The sequence below is a fragment of the Hypanus sabinus genome, chromosome 11, assembly GCF_030144855.1.
Source record: "Hypanus sabinus isolate sHypSab1 chromosome 11, sHypSab1.hap1, whole genome shotgun sequence".
Classification (NCBI taxonomy): domain Eukaryota; kingdom Metazoa; phylum Chordata; class Chondrichthyes; order Myliobatiformes; family Dasyatidae; genus Hypanus; species Hypanus sabinus.
In genome coordinates this window covers 82,398,981-82,412,365 of record NC_082716.1, presented here as the reverse complement: position 1 = coordinate 82,412,365, position 13,385 = coordinate 82,398,981, and the positions used below count along the sequence as shown (strand labels likewise).

At 43.6% G+C, this 13,385-nt stretch overlaps 1 long non-coding RNA gene across 2 annotated transcripts; it reads left to right on the top strand.

Moving 5' to 3' along the window:
• Positions 1–5,141: 5,141 nt before the first annotated feature.
• On the top strand, positions 5,142–12,227 carry LOC132401621 (uncharacterized). 2 transcript variants are annotated; one of them, XR_009514639.1, is made up of 3 exons: positions 5,142–5,215; positions 6,683–6,741; positions 11,568–12,227. It is a non-coding gene; the product is annotated as an uncharacterized LOC132401621 (long non-coding RNA). The 2 variants fall into 2 exon arrangements; XR_009514640.1 differs by having other exon boundaries at positions 5,142–5,249.
• The last annotated feature ends 1,158 nt before the right edge of the window (positions 12,228–13,385 follow it).

Below are 13,385 nucleotides of genomic sequence, written 5' to 3'. Positions count from 1 at the left end.
AGAGAGTGTACGATCGCCGTGAAGTGTCCGGAATGTGATAGCCCAGATCACGTCGGGGCCATGCATCCCGACCTGTCACCGCAAACCGACAGCGCTCCTTCACCCCCACAACAAGACGGCGGGGAGGGAGAGGCTCACTCTAGGTCAACAGTTGTCAGCACGAACTGTACAGAAGTTTGCGGTCAAGCTCAGTCGAGTCGTTCTTGTTCCAAGATCTGCCTCACTAAGGTGTACCCTAAAGGAGCCAAAGTCAAGGCCATCAAAGCCTATGTGATTCTGGACGATCAGAGCAATCGTTCACTAGTCAGTCCAGAGTTCTTTAAATTGTTCAACATTGAGAGTGAGCGGTTCCCATACTACCTCAAAACTTGCTCAGGCAACATGGAAACCCAAGGAAGGAAGGCAGAAGGCATCCAGATCGAGTCCCTGGATGGTAAAGTCGTCATCTGTCTCCCTCCGCTCTTAGAGTGCAATGAAATCATGAATAACCGCGCTGAGATCCCGACACCAAGTGCGGTGCTACACCAGCCGCATCTCCACCACATCGCCAAACACATCCCAGAACTGGATCCGAAAGCGGAAATACTCCTGCTATTAGGAAGAGATGTTATCCAGGTACACAAGGTTAGGCAGCAGGTCAATGGACCACTCGACGCCCCCTTCGCGCAACGTCTGGATCTGGGCTGGGTGGTGATAGGAGAGGTGTGTCTCGGTGACGTACACAAACCGACGGTCGACACACTCAAGACCAATGTGCTAGAGAGTGGCCGCCATTCGATTTTTCAACCCTGCACAAGTTCCATGTATATCAAGGAAGCACAACAAGGCGTTAACAAGCGCGAGGCAAGCGACGAGTCGCTGGGCCAGTCAGTCTTCGCTCAAACGAAGTATGACAATAAACTTGCTCCATCAGCTCAAGACGTCTTCTTCTTAAAAATGATGGACACCAAAGTCTTCAGGGATGAAGCAAATAATTGGGTCGCCCCACTACCCTTCAGAGAACCACGCCAGCGGTTGCCAAATAACAAAGAGCAAGCGGTCAAGCGGTTCATGTCCTTACAAAAAACCCTGAACCGGAAACCCGAGATGCAACAGCAATATATAGCATTTATGGGAAAGATCTTCGCTAACGGACATGCCGAAGTAGCACCACCACTGCCGGAAGGCGGGGAGTGCTGGTACCTCCCAACATTTGGAGTTTACCATCCACAAAAACCCAATCAGATCAGGGTGGTCTTCGACTCCAGTGCCCAGTGTTCCGGCGTCTCCCTAAATGACGCGCTTCTCACAGGCCCCGACCTTAACAATACCCTACTCGGGGTCCTGCTGCGCTTCCGGAAGGAGAAGGTCGCAATCTTAGCGGACATCCAGCAGATGTTCCATTGCTTCTTAGTACAGGAGGACTATTGTGATTTCCTCCGTTTCTTATGGTATAAGGACAACGACATCAACAAAGAAGTTATCGAGTACCGGATGAAAGTCCACGTTTTCGGCAATAGTCCGTCACCTGCCGTGGCCATCTATGGGCTGCGAAGAGCCATCAGAGAGGGTGCACAGGAGCACGGTGACGACACCGTTAAGTTTGTAGAAAGGCACTTCTACGTCGACGATGGTTTGATATCACTACGGACAGAAGAGGAAGCAATCGATCTGCTCCAACGTACACAAGCCTCACTCGCGAAGTCAAACCTCCGCTTGCATAAGTTTGCATCAAACCGTCAGGCAGTAATGGAGGCCTTTCCACACGATGACTGTGCTCCAGCAATCAAAGACCTAGATTTAGATGGAGAAACCATACCTACACAAAGGAGCTTGGGTCTCCTCTGGGAGATAATGACCGACTCGTTCACATTCTCTGTGCCGACCGTGATCAAACCATTTACCCGCCATGGAGTCCTCTCCACTGTCAACAGTATTTTCGATCCTTTGGGCCTACTGGCACCAGTTACGATTCAAGGAAGAGCCCTTCTCAGAGAACTTACGTCTGAGCCCTCTGACTGGGATACTCTTCTGCCTGAAGACAAGCTAAGCAAGTGGGAGGCTTGGAGAGATTCACTCCCGGATTTAAAACAGCTTCATATCCAACGCAGGTACACTGTGACCTCACCCACCGAGGCAGCGCTCACAGAATTGTGTGTTTTTTCGGATGCGTCCACCAAGGCCATCGGCGCTGTGGCTTACTTGAAAGTAGTCGGAAAGGACGGCCAAGTCGAAGTGGGATTTGTAACGGGTAAGGCAAAGCTCACTCCTCCGTCGGAGCCGACGATTCCAAGGCTTGAACTGTGCGCAGCCGTCCTGGCCGTGGAAATGGCAGATCTTATCCAGGACGAGCTGGACCTACGGTTCGACGATATCAAGTTCTACACGGACAGTAAAGTCGTGCTTGGTTATATTTACATCGAATCAAGACGCTTCTACGTGTACGTTCATAATAGAGTTCAACGCATCCGCCTGTCATCAAAGCCCGAACAATGGCATTATGTACGTACCGAGGATAACCCTGCAGACCATGCATCAAGATCCTTACCTGCATCCCGTCTGGCTCAGACAACCTGGCTTACCGGACCCCCCTTTCTGCATCAGCCACCATCGGAAAGGACTCAAATGAACGAGATATTTGAACTGATCGAACCCGAGAGAGACTCGGAAATTCGGCCGCAAATACAAACAGGAGCCACCAACCTCACGGAATCGATACGTACCAACGAATGCTTTCGGCGGTTCTCCACTTTGAATTCTTTAGTGAGAGGACTTGCGTTCCTCATTCATATGGCCAGATCACACAAACATTCATCCCGAAACAGTAAATGTAGGGGATGGCACAAATGTACTTTGCCTCGCACCGCGGACGAATTAGCCCAGGCAAAGGACGTCATCTTCAAAGCAACGCAAAGAGCAGCTTTCGCAAGGGAGTTTTCAGCTCTCCAAGTCAACAAACCAATACCAAAGGACAGCCCTTTGAGGAAGTTCAGCCCGATCCTGAAGAACAATATCATCTGCATTGGAGGCCGGTTAATACACTGCCAGCTTCCGGCCGCAGAAGAGAGTCCAGTACTCCTGCCCTAAGGCAGCCATGTATCCTTACTGCTCGCCCGCCATTATCATGAACAGGTAAAGCACCAGGGCCGCCACCTTACCGAAGGAGCAATAAGAGCAGCGGGACTGTGGATCTTGGGAGGTAAATCACTGATCAATTCAGTACTTCATAAATGTGTAACCTGCAGGAAACTACGAGGCAGATTAGAAGTTCAACGCATGGCGGACCTCCCACCTGAGCGCCTTGAAGCCTGCCCTCCCTTTACAAATGTGGGGCTCGACGTATTCGGCCCCTGGTCTATCACTACGAGATGCACCAGAGGAGGACAAGCAGAGAGCAAGCGGTGGGCCATCATGTTTAGCTGCATGAGTTCAAGAGCGGTACACATTGAGGTCATCGAATCTTTGGATACCTCCAGCTGCATCAATGCTCTCAGGCGGTTCTTTGCGATAAGAGGCCCTGCAAAACAGTTAAGATCTGATTGCGGAACGAACTTTGTAGGAGCATCAAAGGAGCTGGGGATGGACAGAGCAGTGCAAAGGTACCTCAGTCAACAGGGATGCAACTGGGAGTTCAACACACCACACGCCTCCCACATGGGAGGCACATGGGAGCGGATGATTGGGATCGCCAGAAGAATTCTGGATTCAATGATTCTGCAGCAACGCACCCGATTGACCCATGAGGTACTGTGCACCCTAATGGCAGAGGTCACAGCCATTATGAACTCACGACCACTCCTGCCTGTGTCCTCTGACCCAGAAAACCCCTTCATCCTTTCACCATCAATGCTCCTTACACAGAAGGCAGGAGCACCTCCTCCACCAGGAGACTTTTCAGACAAGGATTTGTACACAAAGCAATGGAGACAAGTCCAGGCTCTGGCAAATCAGTTCTGGTCCCGCTGGAGACAGGAATATCTACCCTCGTTGCAACAGAGACGAAAGTGGACAGAACCCCGCAGGTATCTTCAAGTTGGAGACTTAGTCCTGCTCAGGGACAAGCAGATCACCCGCAACAGCTGGCCAATGGCCAGAATCACTGCTACATTCCCTAGCGAGGATGGACATGTCAGGAAGATCGAATTGAAGACTACCGACCAAGGCGATGTGAAAATTTACCAAAGGCCAGTTACAGAAGTTATTCTACTTCTACCCAATGACTGATTAAGAGACTAAGTTTGTACTCTGCTCATTGTGACCTTACGAAGGTCAAGCGGGGAGTGTGCTGTCTTTACGACAGTTATTTAGTTTATAATATTTTTGCTTAGTAATTCATTCGATAGTATTTTCTAGTTAGAATTAGAAGTGTTTAAAGTATATTCATTGCATGTAAAATATATCGGCATGCGATGACGTCACATCCGGTTTCGCCGCGTCTTGTGGGAAAATACCGGTTTGAAATTAGCGCGAGGGTGGGGGCTTACCACGAGGCTCACCTGAGCAGAAGTTGTTTTGCAGGCATGAGAAATCACAGTGAGAGCAATTCTGTAAGTTAATAGATAATCGATATGTTGAACTAAGATGTTAATGCCGATCCTGTTAGAAGTAACGACGGTCGATAATGTTTATGCTTTCGTTAGTTAAAGAGTCGCGGATAGTTTGCATGGAAGTGTATTTAAAGTAGTCAATGGAGCAGGTAAACTCTCCCTGTATACTGCACCTTAGTGTAATGTAGTTATAGTCACCTTTGCAAGTATTTACAATTGAAATGTGATATTAAGGAAGGAACAAATACTGTATCAATCTTGTATTGTTTTATCAACAGTTTTCACCATATGTTAATGTGAAGAGTGAACAGTAAATGGTTAATCTTGCTGCGATCTGGTTCTTATTAACTGTGGTTTATCTCGACGTTAAATTCGGCGTTCGTGACAAGCGAAGGAGAACGTTATACTGAGAATTGGGATTTTTTTTTTGCTTTTTGTGAAATTACTTTTGTTGCTGATCAACTCAATTTTTCTCCATCAGAGCATTGTTTTTTTTTGTGTTTTATTGCTTGGTCACCAAACATTCCTACATCAGCACAACAAGGTGGAATGAATAGAAGCACATCGCACGGTTGTGTAAATCAAATTATCATGGGTATGACTTTGTTTTGGTTATAGGCAGAGAGCTCAGAGCATGTGGAAGAAGCTTGCAAGGAGTCATTGACAGAGCATCACGAGTGGTTGCTGCAGTGAGTTCTGCATAAAATTATTCAGAGTTAAAGGGTAAGGAATATTTGAAATTGTTGTGTAGCTTGCATGGGAATTGCAAACAACATTACTCTCAGGGAAGAGGATGAAAGACACCAACAGTTGCAGTTAAGGATGAATGTACTGTAAGAAACCGAATAGAGTCTTCAAAGGTCCTTTACTCAAGACATCCCTCCAGAGGAAATAGTTTTGCATCTGTCCTATTATCTGTACAATTGGTCGTAGAGACCTCAGTTAGGTCACCTCCAATCTCTGTACTTAAGGTCTGTGCAGAGTTCTGTCATGATTTATGTCATTTATTCTTCTAATGCATATGTAGTTGTCGTCTGTATCTACGTCCATGTGATGCAAGATTTTCATTACTCTGTACTTTGCCATACTTGTACATATGAATCAGAATCAGAGTTAATCACTGACATATGTCAGGAAACTTGTTGTTTTGCAGTAGCAATACATAAAAGTCATATAAATTACATTAAGAAATATAAAAATAAATTAATTAGTGCAAAAAGAGAGCAAAAATTATAGTGTTCATAGGTCCACTGTCCATTCAGAAATCTGATGGCAGAGGAGAAGGAGCTGTTGCTAAAACATTGAGTGTGTCTTCAGGCTCTTGTATCTTGTAGTTGATGGTAGCAATAAGAAAGGGCATGGTCTGGGTGATGGAAGTCTTCAATGAAGCATGCCACCTTTTTTTGAGGCATCACCATTTGAAGATGTACTTGATGCCGGACAGGCATCTTTTTCAGATGCTACACAGTGATCCTCCATAGCAGCTGGCGATGCAACCAGTTAAAAGGCTTTTCACAGTACTTTTGTGGAAATTTGCTAGAGTCTTTGGTGAAGTACCAAACCTTTTCAAACTCCTAATGAAATATAGCCACAGATGTGCCTTCTTTGAAATTACAGCCATATGTTGGGCCTAAGATCGAACTTCAGAGATGTTGACACCCAGGAACCTGAAACTGCTCATCCTTTCCTTTGCTGACCCCTTGATGAAGACGGGAGTGTGTTCTCTTGGCTTCCTTTTCCCTGAAGTCCACAGTCAATTCCTTGCTTTTACTGAATTTGAGTGCAAAGTTGTTGTTGTGACACCACTCAACCAATTGATCTATCAAACTTCTGTACAACTACTCATCACCATCTGAGTCTTCTAACAATAGTTGTGCCATCAGTAAAGTTATAGGTAGCATTTGAGCTGTGCAGTCATGGCTGTAGAAAGATTGAGCAGCGGGCTCAGTTCACATTCTTGAAGTTGATAGTCAGTGAGGGGGAGATGTTATTTTTGATACTTACTAACTGTGGTCTCCTGATGAGGAGGTCAAGAATACAGTTGCAGAGGGATGAACAGAGACCTAGGTTTTGAACCTTGTTGATTAGTACTGAGGAGATGATGGTGTTGAAGGCTGAACTGTAATCAGTCTGACAAAGGTATTGCTGTTTTCCAGATGGTCCAATATTGAGTGGAGAGCCAGTGAGATTCCATCTGCTGCAGACCTTTGTGGGGGTAAGTAAATTAACTGGTCCAACTCCTTACTTAGGCAGGAGTTAACTCTAGCCATGACCAACCCCTCAACAGGACAATTAACTCAAATTGGATTGAATTTTCCTTTGGCCCTGATAACAAGGAATATGGATCTTACCAATCCTTCTGAAATGGAATCATAGAATCACCTATTTGTGACATGGTACAGACAGGTGAACCTGAGACACATTTTCAGGAAAGGCATAGCAATCTGCTTGTAAGCTGCCTCCATTTTGTTGTCACTTGGCAGATCGAACTGGTGTAGCCTGCCAGCAAGTCTACCAAATGAAAACACAACTGACAGGTATTGCCAAGTGTGACCACAAATATTCCTGCTAGGAAATCCTCTCGGCGCACAGCAGTCTAATTTTACAAGCGATACATTTTATTCATTGCAGGACCTGAGAGTTGCTTGAAAGCTCAGAGAAACATTAACTGCTCAGTAGTCAGGGATGATCCCAATGCTGAAACACAATTAGTCTCCATGGCTAGACTGAATTGATTTTTCAATATGCTGAATTTATAAGTTTTTACACTAGGTAATGGAAGTAGATCATAATCTACTCTGTCTTATCCCTTAATGTTCATTATTACCTCTTGTTTCTTGTTATTTTGATTCCTAATACTCTCCATGCAGTGTTTCAATTGCTCCTTTCTTCCCCATCATCAATGGCCCTCAGTTGTCTGACCATATTTTTGGGATTCCCTTATTAAATACATCCAATTTTCTACTTCTCCTTCTCCTTGTAGATCAACAAAGTTAATGAACCCCTTATAAAATCATTATGCTTCTGCAAAACATTTTATTTATTTTGGATATTTAGAGATGAAATAGGCCCTTCTGGCCCTTCAAGCTGTGCTGTCCCAGCAACACCTGACACCCCAGATTTAACCCGAACCTGATCACAGGACAATTTACAATGATAAATTAGCATATCTGGTGCATCTTTGGATTGTAGGAGGAAACGAGAGCACCCGGAGAACACTCATGCATTCCACAGGGAGGGCATACAGCAACTCCTTTTAGAGGACTCCTGTTTTGAACTCCAAACTCCAATGCCCTGAACTGTGGTAGTGTCTTGGTAACTACTACACTACCGTGACACCCAAATGTGGTGTCTGGCTGTGTCAACATTCATGTACATATCGGGCTTTTCTTATAATGGTACATTTCATGAATATAAAGCTCAGGGAATAATCTTATAAATAAACAAGCTAGAGTGAGGCCTAATAGGCCAAGATTCCTTCTTTTTTGTGTTCTATTTAGCAGCTAAAATCAACAGCATAGGGAAGCTGGATTAACATTGAATAGAAGATTTCTCATACAACACAGTAAATCTCTTCTAATTAAAGGCAAGTTCTCATGCTTGTTGATTCAATGACTCTTCAATTATATTGTAAGAACAAACTGTTGAAAGGAAATCAACTTAATGTACAATAGATCTGGGAAAAAAATATAAAGAATTTGAGAGTTAGAGTCATGAAATAATACATAATGCAAAGAGACGGTTGCTACATTGAACACAGAAGCATAATTCATTTGGTCTATCATTTTGAGAAAAAAATATTTTTAGACTGCAACATACTCAGGTATCAAAATTGAGGCATTTTCAAATATTTCCAAAAACAAGATGAATCGGAAAAATCAGAATCAGTTTATTTTTAACCACTATGTCATGACATTTATAGTATTATGGCAGTAGTACAGAGTAAGACGTGAAAAAACTACAGCAGTCATCATCACTATGTGCCGTGTCATATGACATGGTCAATCATACGCTTCCATCTGACTTTAATCTGAGAAACATAGAAATCCTACAGCACAATACAGGCCCTTCAGCCCACAAAGTTGTACCGAACATGTCCTTACCTTAGACATTACTAGGCTTACCTATAACCCTCAATTTTTCTAAGCTCCATATACCTATACAGGAGTCTCTTAAAAGACCTCATCATATCTGCCTCCACCACCGTTGCCGGCAGCCCATTCCACACACTCACCATTCTCTGAGTGAAAAAAACTTACTCCTGATATCTACTCTGTACCTACTCCCCAGCACCTTAAACCTATATCCTCTTATGGCAACCATTTCAGCCCAGGGAAAAAGCCTCTGACTATCCACACGATCAATGCCTCTCATCATCTTGTACACCTCTATCAGGTCACCTCTCATCCTCCGATGCTCCAAGGAGAAAAGGCCGAGTTCATTCAACCTATTCTCATAAGGCATGCTCCCCAATCCAGGCAACATCCTTGTAAATCTCCTCTGCACCCTTTCTATGGCTTCCACATCCTTCCTGGAGTGAGGTGACCAGAACTGAGCACAGTACTCCAAGTGGGGTCTGATTACGGTCCTAAGCTTTAATAAACTCTTTAAAACTTTTGCTTATTCACTCCTCGATGTAACTCATGAATGTTATGAGCTGTCCAGCATGACTTTAACTTCCATCAATTTTTCCTGTCACTCCAAGACATTCAAGCTTCCATTTCCTCTATAAATGTCCCAGAAATTCCAGCTGGTAATAAATAAATAAATAATGTGAATAGAAGAAACAGCAGGGTAGTATTCATGAATTCACAGACTGTTCAGAAATTTGTTATTAAGGATCGAGGTACTTGGAGACTAATGACAAAATAAGTCAAAATCAGCATGGTTTCTGGTAAGGGAAATCATGTCTGACAAATCTGTTAAGGTTCTTCAAGGAAGGAGCATGCTGGGTGGACAAAGGAGAGGCAGTGGATGTCACTTACTTGGACTTTGAGAGGGCATTTGATAAGGTGCGACACATGAGGCTGCTTAGCAAGATAAAGTCCAATGGCGTTAAAGGAAAGATTCTAGGATGGACAGAGGAACGGCTCTCAGGCAGTGAGTGGGTTTAAAGAGGACCTTTTCTGATTGACTTGTGCTGTTCCTCAGGGGACAGTATTGGGACTGCTACTTTTCACATTGTTTGTTAATGATTTGGTTAATGGAATTGATGGCTTTCTGGCAAAGTTTGCAGATTATACGAAAATAGGTTGGAGGGGTTGGTGAGGTTGTATAAGGCATGGTGAGGCCAAATTTGGAGTATTGTGTGCAGTTTTGGTCACAGGAAGGATATTAATAAGGTTGAAAGAGTGCAGAGAAGGTTTACAAGGATGCAGCCGGGACTTGAGAAACTGAGTTACAGAGAAAGGTTGAATAGGTTAGGACTTTATTCCCTGAAGCGTAGAAGAAAGAGGGGAGATTTGATAGAGGTATATAAAATTACGATGGGTATAGATAGAGCGAATGCAAGCAGGCTTTTTCCACTGAGGTTAGGGGAGAAAAAAAAAGAGGACATGGGTTAAGGGTGAAGGGGGAAAAATTTGAAGGGAACATTAGGGGGGGGGGCCTTCTTCACACAGAGAGTGGTGGGAGTGTGAAATGAGCTGCAGATGAAGTGGTAAATGCGGGCATTTAAGAAAAACTTGGATGAGAGGTACATGGATGAGAGGTGTATGGAGGCATATGGGCCAGGTGCAGGTCAGTGGGACTAGGCAGAAAAATGGTTCGGCACAGCCAAGAAGGGCCAAAAGGCCTGTTTCTGTGCTGTAATGTTCTGTGGTTCTATGGGTAGGTAGTGCGGAGGAAGCAATGCAATTGCAGCAGGACAAACAAATTGGAAGAATGGGCAAAAAAGTGGCAGATGGAATACAGTGTTGGGAAATGTATGATAATGTTTTTCGGTAAAAGGAGCAATAGTGCAGACTATTATCTAAACAGTAAGAAGCTTCAAAAATCAGAGGTGCAAAGGGACTTAGGAGTCCTCATGCAGGACTCCCAGAAAGTTAATTTGCAGGTTGATTCTGTGGTAAAGAAGGTAACGTTGGCATTTATTTCAAGGGGAATAGAATATAGAAATATAGAAATCCTAAAGCATAATGCAGGCCCTTCAGCCCACAATGCTGTGCCAAACATGTACTTACTTTAGAAATTACCTAGGGTTACCAATCAAGTCAACTCAAGTCAAATTGTTTTTTATTGTCATTTCGACCATAAACTTCTAAATTGCTGGTACAGTACATAGTAAAAACAAAACAACATTCCTCCAACAAAACTTTTTCAACAAAACTCTTTTTCTCTCTCTTTCTCTCTCTCTCTCTCTTTCTCTCTCTCTCTCTCTCACTCTCACTCTCTCTCTCACTCAAATGTCTAATGCATATTCCGGAGGGTTCTTATTATGAAACTATAGTGAAATAAGCCCATTTAAACTGACACTGCAATAAGTAGAAAAATCATGTTTATTCAATGTATACAATTTGTTGTGTAACTGATGACACTGTGGCTAATACTGTAGCTAATTGTCTTAAATTACGAAGTGTAATGTTTGGGCGCATTCAAGCTTGCATTGAAAGCAAAGAGATGTGAATTTGATTGTCCTTCTCTGTGAAAGTGAGAATTGTTCACCTAGTTTTGCCCACTAAAAAGGGATTTAGTACTCATTAACAAAATAATTCAGAAAGCAGTTTTAATCCATAAATGCACAGCAGGTCAGGTTATACCTGTAGATAGAGAAGCATAATTAATATTTCAAGTCAAAGATGTTTCATCAAGATTTCACTGAATATTCCCAGCATATTACAGAGTTATAGAGTTACAAAATGTGCAGAATGGAAACGGAACTTTTAACCATCAACTTTACACTAATCCAGAGGTTCCCAACCTGGGGTTCACAGACCCCTCAGTTAATGGTGGAGGTCCAAGGCATAAAATGTTTGTAAACCCTTGCACTAATCCTATGTGAATCCCCTTTATTCTCCCCACTTTCTCTTCATGTCTCCTCAGATTCGACAACTCACTCTCACATCAAGGGGCATTTGCGGTGGCCAATTGACCTACTGACCCCCCAGGACTTTGAGATGTGGAAGGAAACTAGAGCCCCTGAAGAAACCCACACATCATAGTGCGAACATGCAAAGTCCACAGGCGGTCAGGACTTCCTGCTTTTATAATCATCCACTTTGGAAGGAATAATAGAAGAGCAGATTATTATTTAAATGGTGAAAGATTGCAGCATGCTGATGTGCAGAGGGATTTGGGAGTGCTTGTGCATGAATCGCAAAAAGTTGGCTTGCAGGTACAACAGGTTATTAAGAAGGCAAATGGAATGTTGGCCTTCATTGCTAGAGGGATTGAATTCAAGAGCAGGGAGATCATGCTGCAGCTATACAGGGTATTTGTGAGGCCGCACCTGCAGTACTGTGTGCAGTTCTGGTCTCCGTACTTGAGGAAGGATATACTGGCTTTGGAGGCAGTGCAGAGGAGGATCACCAGGTTGATTCCAGGGATGAAGGGGTTAACATATGAGGAGAGATTGAGTCACCTTGGACTATACTCTCGAGTTCAGAAGAATGAGAAGGGATCTTATGGAAACATACAAAATTTTGAAAGGGATAAGTAAGATGGAAGGAGGAAAGTTGTTTCCATTGGTAGGTGAGACTAGAACTAGGGTAAATTGCCTCAAGATTCAGGGGAGAAGATTTAGAATGGAGATGAGGAGAAACTGTTTTTCCCAGAGAGTGGTGAATCTGTGGAATTCTCTGCCCAGGGAAGCAGTTGAGACTTCTTCACCAAATATGTTTAAGAAACAGTTAGGTAGGTTTTGACATAGTGAGGGAATTGAGGGTTATGAGGAAAAGACAGGTAGATGGAGCTGAGTTTAAGGACAGATCAGTCATGATCTTATTGAATGGTGGAGCAGGCTCGATGGGCCGGAAGGCCTACTCCTGCTCCTGTTTCTTATGTTCTTATAATAAATTTCCAGCATCAGCAGGTGTTTTATGATTTTAAATCTCACTTGCTGCAATATCATGGTCAACCGTTAATCAGTCATTGATTCCATGGTACAACCAGGCAGGCCAAAAAGGTGAAGTAGCTGCTTGACAGCTGCTCTCTGGGAGCTTTAGAGAACTACTTTAGCTGTTTTAATGGATGTTCGATGAAATACCCATAATTACTGGGTCACAGATTATATAAAGCTATTTATGCATTGCTAAAGGACCAATCACAACTGACTAAAAGTGTTCAATTAAAGCCCTTCTTTGAGTTATGTGTGTAGGTGTTTTCTGTTTGAACTGGAATATGATACAAACACAAGTTCCATTGAGTCAGCTGGCACAGAAACATGCCCGTCACCCCATCAACCACCTATTTAAATTAATCCTACACTAACTCCATTTTATCCTCTCCACACTTCCATCAACTTCACCCAATTTCACTACTCATCCCATACACTGCTGAATATGTAACCTGCCAATCCTCCCTCTTTGGGATATCATGTGGAAATATTCATGTCGTCACAGTGAAACTGTATATTTCTACAGAGATAGCATCAGAATTCAGGATCAAACCCAGGTCAATGGAGCTGTGAGACAGCAGCTTGACTAACTGCATCTCAGCACCATGTTGAGGTATGGAACCAGTCACGGAGGACAGAACAGAATCTCATCGGGAATAGGCTGCAGAGATGGATGGTCTTGGGAAAGCCCAGGTGTGCAGGGTCTTCCTGCATGTTGTGTAGGTTAATCACCTCAGAGGAACAACATCTTCTGCATGTTGAAGGCACAACTACATTGACAGGTAAGCATAAAAAGCCAGAGTAAG